Genomic DNA, 17,116 nt, shown 5'->3' with positions numbered 1-17,116 from the left:
TTTGTGAGCAGGTACATAATGAGAGAAGACATGTGATGTGCTGTTGTAAGGGGCTATAGGGCTCTTAAATCCCATAATCCTCTCACCACAAGATGTCAGTGTAGATTTATTTTATCAGATGTAAGGTAGATGTATTGTTCCCCCTATAGATTAAAACAAAAACTATTAGAAACAAAAGGTTTGATTATGCTCTGGGATTTATTCCCTGTGGAGGAGTGGCATATCAAGAAAGGGAATAATGGAAGAGGTGTGCAATCACGCACTAAAATGTGAGCAGTATCCTTTTTGTAACTGGTGGCACATTTTAACACAGAACAAATGCATCACATACAGTTCAATTAATGCTGAAATTGGGGGTGAATTTTATCCCCATCTTCTCTGAAACAAAATGTTAAAATATTGCACTTGAAAGAGCTAAAAAGCTGAACTTTATCCATAGTAGAGATGTGTCCAAAATACTTTTTTACTTACAAGATCTTAATACAGTTCTTAGCTCTACCTCTGACTTCCTGTGTCTCCTTTAGCAAATCCCTTAATTCCTTTGAGGCACACTTCCCCATCTGTAAAACAGGGGTGATGAGCCTTCCTTTCTCCCACCCTGGGTCTCTTCTCTATTTAGATTGTAAGTCCTGCCCTGAAGAATGTATCCGTTGCTATGTGTTTGCACACTGCCTAAAACGGAGGCTCCCATCTTGTATTGTGATAGTGCCTAGAGACCCCAACCACATCATGGGAGTTCTGTTCACATTTTCACAGCTTGGAGGTTTGGAACCCTAGGAACAAGCTGGACTGACGGTCAAGATGTTGGGAATTTCTATTCTGCCAAATAAAATGGGGGCAATAAAGGAAGAAAAATAAACTGAACAGACTTAACAGTTTTCCCCATTGTTTGATTCAGAGCCATGTGAGCAAAAGGCAAAGCTCCCATACCCATCACGGCTACAGAAGGTCCTTTAGTTGGAATGTTGGAAATTTACATTGATAACTCTTTCATGATACAGTAGAATTATCAATATCTTTACAGTTTGGATGCAGAGCTACTGTCAGATTATTCTGCAGTAGAATGGGTGTTCAGGAAAAAAACAAAAGCTAAACACCTATGCTGATATCTCAGTTCCCTCCCATGGTTTGAGCTTCCTCCTCCAAATCAGGGGCCCCCTTCCTGTGGATCTTGCAGATTGCTGCATGAGTTAGGGTTTGCAACACTGATGCCTGGGTATGTACAGCTGTTTGTTAAAATCTACAGTCTTATTTAAAGACATTGGGTCTCATCTTCTTATAGGGTGCAGCTGCTTTACATTGTATAGTAGAAAATCTGGCCTTACAGCAGGTCTAGGGAAAATCATCCAGTGCAAGGGTGATTCTTAAAGTTGTAGAGCCAGCCTAGGGGCTCCTAGACTATTCTCCCTCCCTGTTACTAGCACAGCAACAGGAAAACAAAAACTAGCTGGAGGAAAAGGAGCCTGTTCTGACCATCCCGTTACTATGCAGAATGCTATTGGCATTTTCCATTTCCTGTGACTTTTGACTCAGGAAGTCAGGCCTGTAGAGAGCAGGAGCAGGGGAGTGCAAAGAGGAACTTTTTGTACTGATTTGTGCTCTTTGCATTTTAGCTGTAGCCAAGCCTTTGGCCTAGTAAGTTTCCCTAGCAATAGAAATCCTGCACCTCATCTCCAACTCTGGGCCATGCTGTCTCCAGTCACTGGGTGGAGTGGGATGGAAGATGCAAGAATCCTACTCTTTCCTTGCACCCCACTAAATGGGCAAGGAAGAGGCAAGTTCACACATCATTGCCCACTGGTGGGTGGGAACACATGCTATACCCTCTGCGATGCAATAGGCACGCTTCTGCCTGCACGCACAGGAGCTCTGGCAGGCTTGTTGAGGCACAATGCCTCTTAGATCCATCTCTGCAGAGGAAGAGCTGCATCTGAACGGTGTAATCTGGCTGTGTCTTAGGGTATAGGCAAAATATTTCTCTACCTTTCCAGCATTTCATATCTCCTATCTTTTACGGCCATATTTTAGATAAAAGTGAAAAAAAGTACATACACTTCCCCACCCCCTTTTCTTCTCCTGCTGTTTTCCCCAGCACCTGCTACACTGAGCTGTCAACCACAGATGTGAGCGCCTTACAGTGTGTGGGTGGACTGAGATGTTCAGTGCTGCAGTCCGTAACTGACCTTGGTGTTCAAAAGCAGTGGAAACGAGCAGAAGAAAGATGATTCAGTTAATGTTGTTAGCATTCTAGTCCAGTGTGTCACCAAAGGGGGATGGGAGGAAATAATGTATTTTTTTTTGTCAGCAGTATCAGATATAGTGGTGTTTTAGACGAGGGGGGTGGGGAGAAAGATTAATGTTCTAATACATTTCCGATGCCACCGCTGCTCTTGCACTTATTTTAGGACAGTCATAGTAAGATGCCCCATTTTTCTTGGTGGTTCCAACGTGGATAATTCCATTCGGCTTACTTACATTCTCCATGTAGTTTTCTAACCTTCTTCCCCTCAACTCTCCCTCCTTTTTTTAAACCTACAGGTCACTTTGTAAGAGAGGGAACCCCTTATGTGGACAATATCTCCTCCCAGTCCTTCTCTTTATATCAATGCATTCTGTTGGCAACCAGGAAGAGCTCTCTGGGACAAGTGCTTGGCAGACCACAGCTTGAAATATTAGGAGAGGGTATTCTTTGCTGCTTGGCTGAAACTGTCATGCAGTATTGTTTTGCATTGTTATAGAGCTATCTTGTTCCACTCCACTGGTAGTTGTGCTTCATCATCATCATCATTTTGCAAAGAGACTCTTTATATAAAGGGCCAAATTCTGCTCTTGAATCCATGTGCTTGTCTCTCACTCAGTACAACATTTGTGAAGTACTTTGGGATCCCTTGGACAGAGGGACATCCTATGTGGGTACTGTACTGTAAAATGTTATTATGTTAATGCTTTCCTTTAGCCACTGAGTAAACAGGGTGTGGGCGTTTTTCTTGTTAAAAACAAGAAAACAATCCTATGTTTAAGGGCTAGATTGCAATGCTCACCACATAAGGAATATGTTCAGTTACTCAGTGAAGTCAATGGGACAATGCATGTAATAGCTCATCAACCATGAGTAACCACTAGCCCTAAGTAACCACCTGTTAAAGTGGATATTTCCCTATTATCTTCCAAGTAGGAAGATGAACATTTTAGGCATTTATTAAGAGTGAAAAGAGATATTTACATATCTGACCACTCTCTAGATAGGGTATTAGAAGATACCACACTGTTAAATGGTATCATGAGTTTAAAAACAAACAAAAAAAAAAGGTGGTGGTGGTGGGGGGGAAGGGTTGCTTTGGGATAGTCACAAGACCTAGAGACCTAAGTCTGGCATTGTTAAATCAGATTTGCAATGGTGTGGGATCAGTAAATATCCATATCTTGATTGTGGTACTATCTGCTCCTACCGGTGTAAACTAGGTTAGAACTTCCTGTTGTTCCAAAAGCAGAAAGAGCTGCCAGATTCATGAATGGGTTGTTTGGATTAAGCAGCACAGGGGCTCCAGTTTAATCAATTCTTCTGTCCTTACAGTACACATGATTTACTACCCAAATAGTTTTAGGAGATAAAGAATGATCAACAAAATTCAAAACAAACTAATTGCATGTATTTTGCTGGTTGATGGAATATTGGAGGTGCGAGTTCTATGGTATGATGCAATTGGGCCATCCTGAATCCAATAAAAGTTGTTAACTTTACCAGGATGTAACAGAGATGAGAAGGGTTTCCTTCAGCTCCATAAAAGGCAGTGATCCTACTCAAGTTTAATTTTATACTTCCATGTCTTCCATCCCTGAAACCCTGCCCTGCTTTTTAATAAGCAACTTTGGTGGGTGTTTTAAAGCAGTTTCCCTATATGTTCTTCTACTTTGAGGGTTATACTGGGAGACCCTTTGGTGACTTGTCCCTACTTAGGAGAAACCCTGTCTGAACAACGTGTGTCTTGTGTGTACTGAGATTTTTTAGGGCCATATCTTATTAGATGTAAAAGAGAAGCAATCCAAATGCTTTCACCCACCCCATTTTTTTTCCCAAAAGAAATCCATGCCAAAACCACTCTCTTGGTTTCCTAGGGTCTCTGATTTGTGTGGCCTCTGCATCTTGGAACTCGTACTGCAAACTCTCACTCAAGTGAATGATCCTACTGAAGGGCTTATGTTCTTACGCTTACTGAAATCAGTGGGACCTTCCACTGATGTCAATTAGCCCCAGGATGAAACCCCGTTTTGAGTAAGGACTAATCACATGGGTAAAGGATTGCAGGATTGGGCCTTTAGGCTGTAAAGATTCTTGATGCAGGGGACCGTGTCTTCTTTCATGTCTTGTACAACGTGAAGCTCATCCTTGGCAATAAAAAAAGCAAAATAATAATAATGGCATCTTTTAAGGAGCTCACTCCATAGTATCTGCTTTGGCCCGCTTGTCTATGACAAACATGCAGCTGTAGATCTGACAAGAAAATATGATGAAGAGGGAAATACTGGTTTCCAAACTGCAACTAGTTTTCTCTGCAATTATAATATGCAGGTTCAGTTTCAGCATAACTGTCAGTTAAGCCAGTTTTTCTGCAGTGTGACTGATAATAGCACTTATTAAACTGAAGCTCAAATACCTAGATTAACATTTTGGCAGCATGAAATGAGAAGTTCTAAGGTTTTGGGCATTTTTAAGTACATGTCTAGACTGATTTTTCATTTCCTACGCAAAAGATTAAAGGTAAGAAGGCAGGAGGGAAAACACAAATGAAATCTTCAGGACAAATGAAATTCAAATGCCAAACCCAATGAGTTTAGCTTTGTTGCAAAAGCAAATGTGTTTATCTGTAGCATAGATTCTGTGGGACTGACAGCTGCAAAAACTTTTGTCTGTTAAATGAACAGAGAAGTAGTTCAAGACAAATTTGAATTCCTTGCTAGACTTCAAAATATTTTCCAGCAGGATGACTAGCTAGTGCTGTGGTGTAGTGAGCAGACCTTTCACTGCTGGAATGGCATGTTTAAATTTGGCACAGGGGAGCAAACGAAATGGGGTTTGATGGTTGAAGCTTAGCCCACAGTTAACAGCAGCCTGCATCATTAAACCACACGCACATATTGACATATATACAATTTTGGCTCCCCTGGCAGCTTTACAGAAAGAAGCCCATGAATGACTGAGCACTAAGTCTTAGTTACCCGCCTGTTCCCCAAGGGCTGATCACTTCAGGTCAGGCATGCAGTTTGCTTTTGGAATGTCGTAAGGAAGCTTGCCTTGAGCTTTTCTGTCCTGCTTCCCAGCACTGTGAATAAACAGAGAGCTTCAGTCTGCCTTCACTGTTACATCAGTCTCCTCGAGCTGCTGCGGCTTCTAAATGCCTGACCCTGAATTTTAACAAAATAAAGATTTTTTTTTCAAGTTTAAATTTAGACTGTAACATTATTTTGGGGTTTAAAATGTGCTCATTCTCATGTCTCAATTAGTTTATTTTGGTAACAATTCATTTTCTCCTTCCTTTCCCCCAGAATATGTCCCCAAAACAGATATGTTTATTCAATTATTCAGTTCAAAGGGAGTGGGCACAGAGCTTTGACCTGCATTACCACCACTTCTTCGGTATTTTAAAATTATTTCCTTAAGAAAAAAAACACCAAATATTCTTTCAGCAATCCGTGTGCCTTCTCCTGCTCCCATTAAAGTTAATTACAGAAGTCCCACCACTTTAATAGGAGCAGGATCGGGCCCTATTTCAATCTGGTGTTCTCCATTCCAGTTCTCTTCTTTCTTTCTTTCTTTCTTTCTTTCTTCTTTTTCTTTTCTTTATTAAGTGTATTTGTTCCTACTCCTCAGTCCTCCTCTGAGAATCCCACCCCAGTGTGACATCCCAGTTGGTTACTGTGGAAATGATTAGATGACAAAGATTTATGACACCAAGTGAGGAATAAACACCAGAAGCAGATAAACTCTAAAGAAACAGAAGATTAGTGTTTATGCAAATAAAGATAGGAATGAAAATGAATTATATCAACTGAGAGCTGCCCATTGAGAAACAATTCTGCGTTTTCCATGAAATAGCTGCAAAGCCAGCTTTTGTGATCCACAAAACCCAGGAAGCATATGGAAGTGATTATGGGACAAGCCCAAATGTACCATAGGACTTTGGAATCTGTTTTTGGTTGAGGCCCTGATTCAGCAAGGCACATAAGCATGCAACTAACTTTAAGCAGTTAAGTAGTCAATGGGGTTATTGATGGGTTTACTTTACTTAGGTACTTGACTGAATCAGGTTTGAGAGCCTTGACACCCAGCTCACTGTGCCTCATTTTAGGTGCAGTTGGCAGAGCTAGCAGAGTGAAGACCAGTGTTGTCTCTACTGTCCTACTCTGGGAAAACAGTGAGACCTGTTAACCAAGCCTTCTCTACCCTGAGAGAAAGGGGAAGGGAAAATCTGCTACTCTCCTTTTCCAGTCATGGTGGAAAGAACCACAATTTACTTTCCAGTTTTTCACAACCAAAATCAGAAGAGCAAAGAGGATGTGGGGAGAGAAGAAAGGAGAAGTTGAGGAGATGGGGTCCCCATGAATAATTATGTTGGGGTCTACTGAAACCATAAAACCAGCCCAGGCATTGGCTGCTTGCAGGATGGTACTTATGTTTGTAAGTAAGGATAATGTTTACTTGGTTATACAGCAAATATTCACGGCTAAACTGAATTAAATGGATTTACCCGGGTGCAACTGAGAAATGTGGCCTATTGGTGTTATAAAAGAACATTGTCAAATGTGATTTATATTATTATTTTATTATTATTACTTCTATTGTTCCTGCTAGAGCCATATTCAATACACCATCTTCACTCATTACACAGGCAAAACTCCCAGTATGTAAAGAAGGCTAAATCCATCTTGGAAACTGGAGGGTTTTTTCCTTACCAATTTTGGGCTTCTCCATTTAGCAAACATTGCTATTCCCTCCCAACCCTGTTTTCAATGGAGCCAAAGACAGCCATATTGGCTTCCACTCCATTACAAACACTGGGGGATAAGGGAGGGGTTAATGTATGCCAAATGGAGAATGTCAAAACTGGTAGGAGGAAAAAATTATACTCCCAAATCGATGTCAATAGCAGCTAATATGAACTATGATGCCAGAGGGCAGATCTTGGAACAGTGAATATTAGCTAGCTATCTAATGGAAACCACACCAACAAGGGGAGTTCACACATTGATTTTTCATGGCGATTTATTTTTAGTGGCAAGTGTCTTCTGGGAAAAGAAAGTCTCTTCTACCCAGGGCTGGTGTCAGATTCTGGGACACATGGGTAATGGAGAAGAATACTTCCAGCTGAAGGTCTAAAACTAGTAATACTTGATGACACATGGGTCATATTTACTGAGTGTACAAAAAAGGAGAATATACTGACAAGAGAACCAACCCTAGACTGATGAATTTGACTGACCTGTGTCAGTGGGACAAAGGACTTGGTTTTTGAATTTGACTAGTCTGCATCAGTTTCATGTGCATGTATCCATTCTACAGTTACACTCTCTAAACATAGAATCTTTGGGGTGAGGAAGGAGGACTTTAGGATATCTGTCAGAGACGCGCTGCCATGGGAAAGTGACATTCCTGCGGGCACAGCCTCACAATTGCAATGGCTAATGGGCTCCAGCACTGTCATGTTAATTCCAGACAAGCCCCTTATGGCAGCAACACTTTCAGGAATGACACTAAATAAGAGGTTTCGGAGTAGCAGCCGTGTTGATCTGTATTCACAAAAAGAAAAGGAGGACTTGTGGCACCTTAGAGACTAACAAATATATTTGAGCATAAGCTTTTGTGAGCTACAGCTCACTTCACTGATGAAGTGAGCTGTAGCTCACAAAAGCTTATGCTCAAATAAATTTGTTAGTCTCTAAGGTGCCACAAGTACTCCTTTTCTTTTTACTAAATAAGAGGGCAATAGCCATTAGTGCAAGGTACTTTGGGTAGGCAAAGTACCTGGCCTCTCTAGGAGGCTCTGATAGGGTTGCCAATTTTAGTTGGATGTATTCCTGGAGGTTTCTTCGCATGCCATAATCTTTAATTAAAGATTAATCTTTAATTTTTGGAGGACCCCAGGCTAATCCTGGAGAGCTGACAACCCTAGGCTCTAAATACTGAAAAGCATGGAGCTCACTGCTTGGAACTGATCCTTTCTGCTCTGTCTCAGAAGTTAGCATTACATTTGACATGTTCCAAAACTCTACATTCACTGCAGCTAGCAAACATTTAGGGGGGGTCAAGTGGCCTATATTTTTAAACATAAGTAACCTGCACCCATGTGGTGTCATGCTCTGTTCCCCTCTGGGGGTGGGGGCTGGAGCACCTAGAGAGGCTGATGAGCCAGTTACAGCCTCGGTAACAGAGAGAGATCTCTTGGCTCAAGCGGGAGAGGCTCATAGACTCAGAAATTTCAGCTTCAATAGCTGTTGCTTTCAACTGACCCAGGGGCAACGAGTTATGCTTATAAATAACTGAGCATGATAAACAAAGACATGATGTGTACATCCCTACCTGCTCTTGGGGATTCTCTATGTTCCTCACAGAGACCTGATAGAACTCATTTCCCCCTGCTTTAATCACTGCTACCCCTAAGACTAGTGTCACAGCCACCTTTCTTCTAGCTGAGGAAGATCAGAATGGACTCCTTTCAAAGCCAATCAGTGCTGCTCCCTAATTGCCTGGGAGTGGGGGTAGCGGGCAATGAATGACACAAGGCATAACTATCTTCTCTCTCAGTTTTCAGTGCAGAGCACTAACAATAGGCCATTAGGCTGGCCACACTGATCACATTCTATTAATTGGAAAATTCTATTAACCGCTATTCTATTAATGCTTTCAAATGAATCACTAACTGCTAATGCTCTTTCATTTACCACTCAGCATCAGTCTTTGTCTGTAGTGAGAGAAAGGTGTGGTCTACTGGTCTGAGCACGAGTGGGAGCTGGGAACTTCTGAGTTCCAACACTGACTCCTGCCATGGCTTTGGGAAGGTCACAACTGCCCTTCCTCAACTTCCCCACCTGTTAAAATGAGAATAAGAATGGTGACTTCTACCTCACAGGTGTAATGTGACGATTAATCAGACAGGCTTTGGAAGATGAAAAGCATTATATAGGTTCTACGTACAAACTCCCACTTCTGTTTTGTCAGACATCCATCACGTGATTCATGACAGTCTGCTCATGATGAGGCACTGGTTGGCTACTACGAGCAACAATGACAGTTTTGCACATTCAGATAGCGATAGGGTTCCCAGGTGTCCGGAACACCCGGTCGAAAAGGGACCTTGGCAGCTCCTGTTAGCACAGCTGATTGGGCCATTAAAAGTCCAGTTGGCGTGGGGCCGGCAGGCTCCCTACCTGGTTCTGCGTGGCTCCCCAGAAGCGGCAACATGTCCATTGGCTCCTAGGTGGAGGGATGGCCATGGGGGCTCCGTGCGCTGCCCCAGCCCTGCCCTGAGCGACGGCTCCACAGCTCCCATTGGCCAGGAACCGTGACCAACGGGAGCTGCGGGGGCAGCGCCTGCAGGGGGAGGCAGCATGCAGAGCTGCCCAGCCGCACCTCCACCTAGGAGCTGAGGGACATGTCGCTGCTTCTGGGGAGCTGTCCGAGGTAAGCGCCACCTGGAGCCAGCACCCTTAAACTCCTCCCGTGCCCCAACCCCCTGTCCCAGCTCCGAGCCCCCTCCCACATCCAAACTCCCTCCCAGAGCCTGCACCCCGAACCCTCTCCCATGCCCCAATCCACTCCCTCAAGTCCCCTCCTGCACCCAAACGCCCTCCTAGAGCCTGCACCCTGAACCCCCTTCTATGCCCCAATCCCCCGCCCCAGTTCAGAACCCCCTCCTGCACTCTGAACCCCTCTTCCCCAACCCCACCCCAGTCTGCACCCCCAGCTGGAGCCCTCACCCCCCCTGTACCCCAACTCCCTACCACAGCCTGGATCTCCCTCCCACACCCTGAACCACTCATTTTTAGCCCCATCCCAGAGCCCACACCCCTATCCCAGAGCCTGTACTTGCCTCCCACACCCCAACCTCCTGCCTCAGCATGGAGCCCAGAGCAACAGAGGGAGGGAAGATGGAGTGAGCAGGGGCAGAGCAATTTGTGCAATTAGAGACTTGGCAACCCTAGATAGCGCCTTTGCATTAGCTTCTACAACAATATGCTAATTTATGAAAAACAAATCTTTGACTGCATTGCATTGTTTCTTACAGTGCAGAATGAGGGACAAGTGCCCAGATGTGGAAGTAAGGACACAAAAAGATCTGGCTTTTGCAAAAGTCAGAATAGTGATTGGGGTTATTCTTCACTGACATTATAGGGCCTGATTATTTCCTTCCTTACACCAGTTTTATACTGGTGTAATGCCTTTCATTCGATGGAGTTATTTCTGGTGTACGCTGGGGCAACTGCAGGCAGAATCAAACTGAAAGGGTAGGCCTATATACAAAAAATAAATTCACACGATGGCTTTTCTCTGCACTTTTTTATTTCCAGGTACACCAAAAATAAGACCAAAGGGGTATAGGTGCACTTCCCCCACACCTTTCATTTGTCTCTGCTTCACATTTTGAACATAGAGAGCCTGATTTGCTGTTGTCCCGCACCTTGGTAGTGATTTACACAGGAATAATGTGGGTAAAATGCTAGCTTTCTGTTTTTGTAGCATCTGATACCCATTCTGCATTGGGGATCATGGTTACACAAGTTGTGGGGGGCAATAGAAAAACCTAGCACACTAAGTCTTAACACACTTCTCACTTTGATACTCATAATTAGGCAGTATAGAGCAGTGACTAATTTAAATTGTTTCTGTGGCTCTCCTCAGAGAGACTTTGTAGTGACTAGACTTATTGCTTATTTTAATTTGGCTGTGGAAAGACATGGCTCCCCTTTGTGGCATTTGACAGAATTCTTCAACCCCACAAATGCTGACGTGATTTTACTAGAATCAAGAATAACAAATCGAGGGATAAACTCTGGTATCTGATACTTCAGGTGACACATGAATTGCCTGGTTAGAGCAAACCGAAATCTATATGAAGAGACCTGAATCCTTTTTAACTGTGAAACTGAATTGTACGTGTAAAATAAAATGGCACGGCCCCTGCTTTTAACAGGAATAGAAGTTAAGACATGAATCCAAACTCTCTAGGAGAAATTCTGCTCTGTGTTATGGCAGTGTAAATATGGAGTAACTCCACTGATGAAGTCAAGAGTAACTGTGTTCTGAATTCACTAAAATTGTTCTGTAAAAGATATGAAAATAAAAGGCTCTCTTACTGTTTTTTTCTAGGTATTAATTTACCTGAATAAGGCTATCAGAATAGTATTATCTAATACAAATTGCATATAAATTGAGGACAGAGTTACCTGAACTTAATTTGTATATAACTATGTATACTAATTGTTAAAAGTATCTTACAGTTTACTAGATAACATTTTTATCTGTTAACTTCCAAGCTGCTAGTACTAACACCAGCTACTCATGAAATGAGTCAGCTAACTTTCCTTTTAACCGTTTGTTTCTGCTCCCTAAAGGTGTTATGAAAGTTATGTGATGACAAGGTGGTCGAGGTTTATTCTTTTAAAGCTTATGTAGCAATTTTATTGTTGCAGCAGGCGCTTAAAAATGGGTCAGAGTTATTCAGCAATTGGGTGATAACAGTTACCACTCAAATTAGATGATCTGTTTAAAAAATCGATTTGGTTTAAAGAAAAATACTACAAAAATTATCTTTACAATATTTTGAAGCAGACAGATTTTGCTTTTTATTTAATTTGATTTTTAAAAAATCTCATTGATACCGGAATTATCCAGAAACAGTCAAGGCAGATGTATACTTAAGCTAAGACAGACTATGAAAAAATATAGTAAATTATTAATTCTAATCAAAACAAATCTGAATCATTAAAGGGCTGACAACATTCCCTAAAGGAATTGCATTAAAAGGATATTACAATTCTCATTTCAGTTCCACCAAAAAAGTAGAAATTTGGAGCTGTGAACGAAGTACAGATTTCTTCTCTGATGTCAGCACAATGGGTTTCTGCTCTGATAGTTAGCTCTCACTTCCTGGGTGAAACTGCCATAGATGTCAATGGGACTTTCAACTATGAAGTGAGAACACAATAGCAGTAGACTTAAAAACTACTATGTAGATCCTATGGCACTTTTCAAAAGAGAATGTTAACCCTAGTGTCTGGGTCAAATTCCAACTCAGATAAAACTACATCCTGGCTACCTATCTTACCTCTTACATTTTCAAATGTCTGTGGTATTCTTCTTTACTTCCTGTACTAACTGTTGGGTAGTATTATTGCTATGCACTGTTGAACAGTTACTGCATTTCATACACTATCCCCCTTCCCACACCCTGTAAGGTATGAAAAGGAGATTTTATATAAAATGTATATAACCTTCTTTTTGTACCTCACAAGGATGGTTTTGCTTTGGTGTTTACAATGTGTTTGTAGATCCTTGGATGAAAAGTGCTGTTAAAGTGGAAAGCATTAAGCATTGTTATTTTTTCTAGAGCACTGTGATTTAATTATTCCTCTATCTGTAGTTTTGCATCAGATTCTTTATTTGTAAGTATAAAAACAAAGCCATTAATTGTATCATTCTCAGAGGCCATTTTGGCTGGAATGTTGGGACGTTTGCATCACTGGTAAGTAAGGAACCAGAAACAAAATGAAACTTTCCAGGGAAGCATAACAACTACTGAAGGATGCCCAGAACGGATAATTTATTAATCTGCTCAGGTGTGTTAGAGAGGCTGTCACAACTGATGGGAAGAATATGAATTTGAGCCATTAGAATAGGGATCAAATGAATACCTAGGGCTGGCTACTCCACTGCAGTAAGGGGAATTGCATCTAGTTATAGCAGCTGTGATTTTAGCCCATGAAATAGACCCTGCGTGTACTTTATCAGTTGAAGCATATTGCTTTAGTGTTACATACCTGATCCAAAGCCCTTTAAAGTTGATGAAAAGATTCCCATTGACTTTAGTGGACTTTGGATCAGGTCCCAAGATCTCTTTTTATGAATTAGACCGAGACTACATGATATTTTCTAATATTTTTCTTTTTGTTGTAAACGGCTTCTTTCAGTGCTGCTCATCTTAAATCTTTAATCCACAGTGTAATTGGGTTTACAACCCACTGGGCTCCTTCATTTGGCATCATCGTCAGATATACCAAATTCTTATAGGCTACATTGTCCCCTCCCTCAGAGAAATCAGTAGAAGGATGGGGCAAGTGGCCAGGAAACTCTGTGAAATTACACTGGTGCAGTTTCAGGGCAATTATCTCCTGAGGTGGGAAGAGTCTTGGATATTGGGGATTTGAGAGGAAAGGAAACACAGGGTGAGTTATCTGTGCAGCTTTGCTGGCTCCACCCACCCTCTGTAGCATGGCTCCTCCTGCAAAAGCACTGCAATTAGCTGGGTCCCCTTTGCAGCAGCCCAACTCAAAGCAGCATCAACTCCTAGTTGAATTTCCACAGAGAAATCCATGGAGCCAACAGAAGACAATACTGGCAACAGCAGGTCTGAACCACTGAGCAACCACTGCCCTACCCAATCTTGCCCCAACTCCACAATCCTGCAGTGCCTCCACATTCAGAGGCGGATTAAGATTTATTGGGGCTCTGGGCACAAAGACCATTTGGGCCCTGCAAACCCTCGGGGCCCAGAGGTGCCAGAACTGGGATGGCCATGCCTGCCCGCTTTTTAACATGGGCATAGTAACCTTGGGCAGGCACAGAGTGGCAGCAGCATGGGTGTAGTTTGGGGGGGCATTGCCCCCCCAAACTGCAAGCCTCTGGCCAGAGGCGACAGGAGGAGTGTTGCTGCACGTGGGTGCTGTCTTGGGCACAAAGCTCAGGCGCCAGCGGCGGGAGCCTGTCACTGGGAGTAGGAGGGACCTGGCAGGGGCAGCCTGGCAGCGGGAACCCGGCTCAGGCACAGAGCGAGCCCAGGTGGAGTGTGGCAGCAGCCGAGGCTGGGCCAGCAGCAGTTGGAGCTGCACCAGAGGAGCCCTCCCTGCCTGGCTCCTCACTGCCTGTGACCTTCCCAGGGTTCCCCACTGCCTCCCAGGCCAGGGCAGGGCCTCCTCTGCCTGCAGAGCATGTCTGCAGGTCCCGGAAAGGGGGCATGAGGCCAGACTGGAGCCCCTGCCCCTGGGTCCCACCGGCAGCGGCGTGCCCCGGGGGCTGGGGACATGGCTGGGGGCTGCTCTCAGGCTCCCTGGCCCCCACCTAGGGCAGGTGGAGGGTCTGGGGCTCCCCATAGCGGCCTGAGCTCCCTGGGCGGCTCCTACCAAGTCCAGCTCCGGCTTCTGTCCTGGCCGGGGAGGAGCTCTGGGGAAAGAGGAGGACCAGGAGGTGGGGCCACAGTTTCAATACCGGTGGCTCCTCCACTTCTACCCAGGTTCTGGCATTCCTGCGGGGCCCCCCAAATTGACTAGGGCCCCTTGGCACAGGCCCCCTGGGCGCATACGTTAATCTGCCACTGTCCACATTGCTCCAGCCTAGGAGTTTCCCCAAAGTCCACAGGCAGTGGGTATAAGAGGCCAGGGCAGGTTAAGCCTCCCCAAACAGCTGGCCCACCACCTTTGGAGCCTGCTGCTGCCGAAAGGGTGGGTGCCCCGGCCGTGGCCCTACCTGTGCTCTGCCCCGAGGCCTAGCTTCCGTTCCTTCTCTTCCCCCCAAGGCTCCACCTCTTCTCTTTCCCCACTCTGCCCACACAACGGCCCGGTGGAAGAGGGTGAAGAGGTGCATGCAAGTGGTGAGCGGCCGGCTGGCTGGTGGGAAGGCCTGGAGGAGGGGGCAAAGAGGTACATGTGGTGGGCGGGGGCCCCAGGGAGGAGGCCAAGCATGCCGGCGGTGGAGCAAGGGCGGGGATTCAGGGGAAGGAGGCTGAGTGGGGGCAGGCCTCGGGGTGGGGCTGCAATCCAGGCATGTCCAGTTTCCCCAAATGGAGGAGTCACGTGCCGCCTATGCCAAGCTCCCAGGTAAGGTGGAAAAGCTGCCATGGGTCTGGAATGTGGATGGGTTAACAAATAGGCACTCCCCACATTCAGGCATAGTTACAGCCGTCTTTTTTCCATCCATTTTCTCTCTCCCTTTTCTGCCTGCTCCTTTTCCCCTCCTTCTTGGCATCTTTTCCTTTCTGTGAATTCTTTTGTTTGCCACCTCTTTATCTTTTTGCTCACTTTTCCCCTTCTTATCCCTCTTGCTGTTTCCCCTTCTCTGCTAGCTCTGATCCTTCCCATTCTGCCACTCCACAGAAAGCTACAGATGAAGGGAGTCCATTAGTGCAACCCAAAGCTGAACTGAGGGCCCTTGGAGAACAGAAGAGAAACTTGAGTAAGCTGGCTGCTGCCTGAGCCTTCAGTCTTGAATATGTACACCGCTTTTGCAGACAGCTACGTTAGTGGCCACCATGAGAGGGAAAGTGGGTGGCTTTTCAAGGAGCCACCAGCTGCTTTATCTCAGATCCAGCAGCACTTTTGCAGTGTGCATGGCTGAATGGATCTGAATGGTTCTGCAACTTTCTCCATCAACACTGATCCCCTTCCTTTGCCCAAGGTCTCCCCAAGCCAGTTTGGTGAGTCCCACCTCCCTCCCCCAGACTGGGAAAGACCACAACACTTTTGCTTTTACTGCGTCCCACAAGAGACCCAAAACCTTATGTCAATATTTTCTTTATAGAGATGCTGTTAATTTTCCTTTAATATAATTTTAAAAGATAAAGTCCAATAATAATCTCCTGATAAATTTAAACTATTTACCCTTTTTTCACGGACTTAGGGCTTGTCTACATGGAGATTTAGTGAGTGGCACGCTTGGATATAAATCTACTGCACACTAGCTTGCCATGCACTAACTGGATCCGTGAACAGTGCTACTATGCACTAAATGTTTTGTAGCACGCTCTGATGTACTGATGCTGGAAATTTTAGTGCACAGTAGCAGGGTCCAAACAGCCAGCTAGTGTGCTGTAATTTACCCCTCAGCTTGCCATGCACTAAATTTCCATGTAGACAGGCCCTTATATGGGATGTGTTCCTAATGCAAGTTAGTGGAAAACCGTGATGCAATCCTAATGTCAGGACAAGTCAGTGGAAAGGCACGCAGGGCTAGATTCACAAGTGAAAAGTAGGTGCCTAACTATTTGTGTAGGCACCTACGGCCAACATTTAGGTGCCACTGGCATTCACAAAACCACTGCTCAGCTGCCACCTAACTCTGCAGGTGCCTAAGATTCTACTGATAAAGTTCTCTAAATATCTGCTGCTGGGCATGCACGCATCTGCCTACATCCTGACATAACTGAATAGGTTTGTGCCTAACTCATGCCTAAGCCCTGGAGGAATGAACAAACTAGGTGTCTCCTTGCCTGTCCGACCTGTAGGCTGCCTATGAGCCTGCCCATCAGTTCAGACCTCACACAAAACACAGCTGAGGAAGGAAGTAGTAGTCTATATGCCCCCTTTATGCCCAACAGCCCAATGATAAGAGCACTCACCCAGGATGTAGGAGACCTGATGTCAAATCACCATGCTGCCTGATGTGGAGCAAGGACTTAAACCCAGGTCTCCTCCCTCCCACTGGGCTATAGCTTATTCTGGGACAGGTTTTTCTTAAGGTCTCCTGTTGAGGCTGGTCCATGCCTCCTCTTTGGTTTTCCTTAAGAAAGGGATGAACTGTGTTAGGCGCCTAACTTCAGGTTAGGATTCATAGCTGTGAATTCCAAGTGGAAGGAGGCACCTCCCTCTGGTCCAGAGTTAGGTGCTTAATTCCCTTTGAAGGACAAGGCTTAGGCCACACCTGTCTCCTCAGCATTTGCTACTGGCTAGCTTAGGCAGCTCAGCATGATGCTTTTTGTGAATCCCCTTCTTAAGTGCCTAACTCTCTCCAGGTTTCAGAGTAGCAGCCGTGTTAGTCTGTATTCGCAAAAAGAAAAGGAGTACTTGTGGCACCTTAGAGACTAACAAATTTATTTGAGCATAAGCTTTCGTGAGCTACAGCTCACATCCGATG

The sequence above is a fragment of the Dermochelys coriacea genome, chromosome 1 (genome assembly GCF_009764565.3).
Source record: "Dermochelys coriacea isolate rDerCor1 chromosome 1, rDerCor1.pri.v4, whole genome shotgun sequence".
Classification (NCBI taxonomy): domain Eukaryota; kingdom Metazoa; phylum Chordata; order Testudines; family Dermochelyidae; genus Dermochelys; species Dermochelys coriacea.
This window is presented reverse-complemented; position numbering follows the sequence as displayed.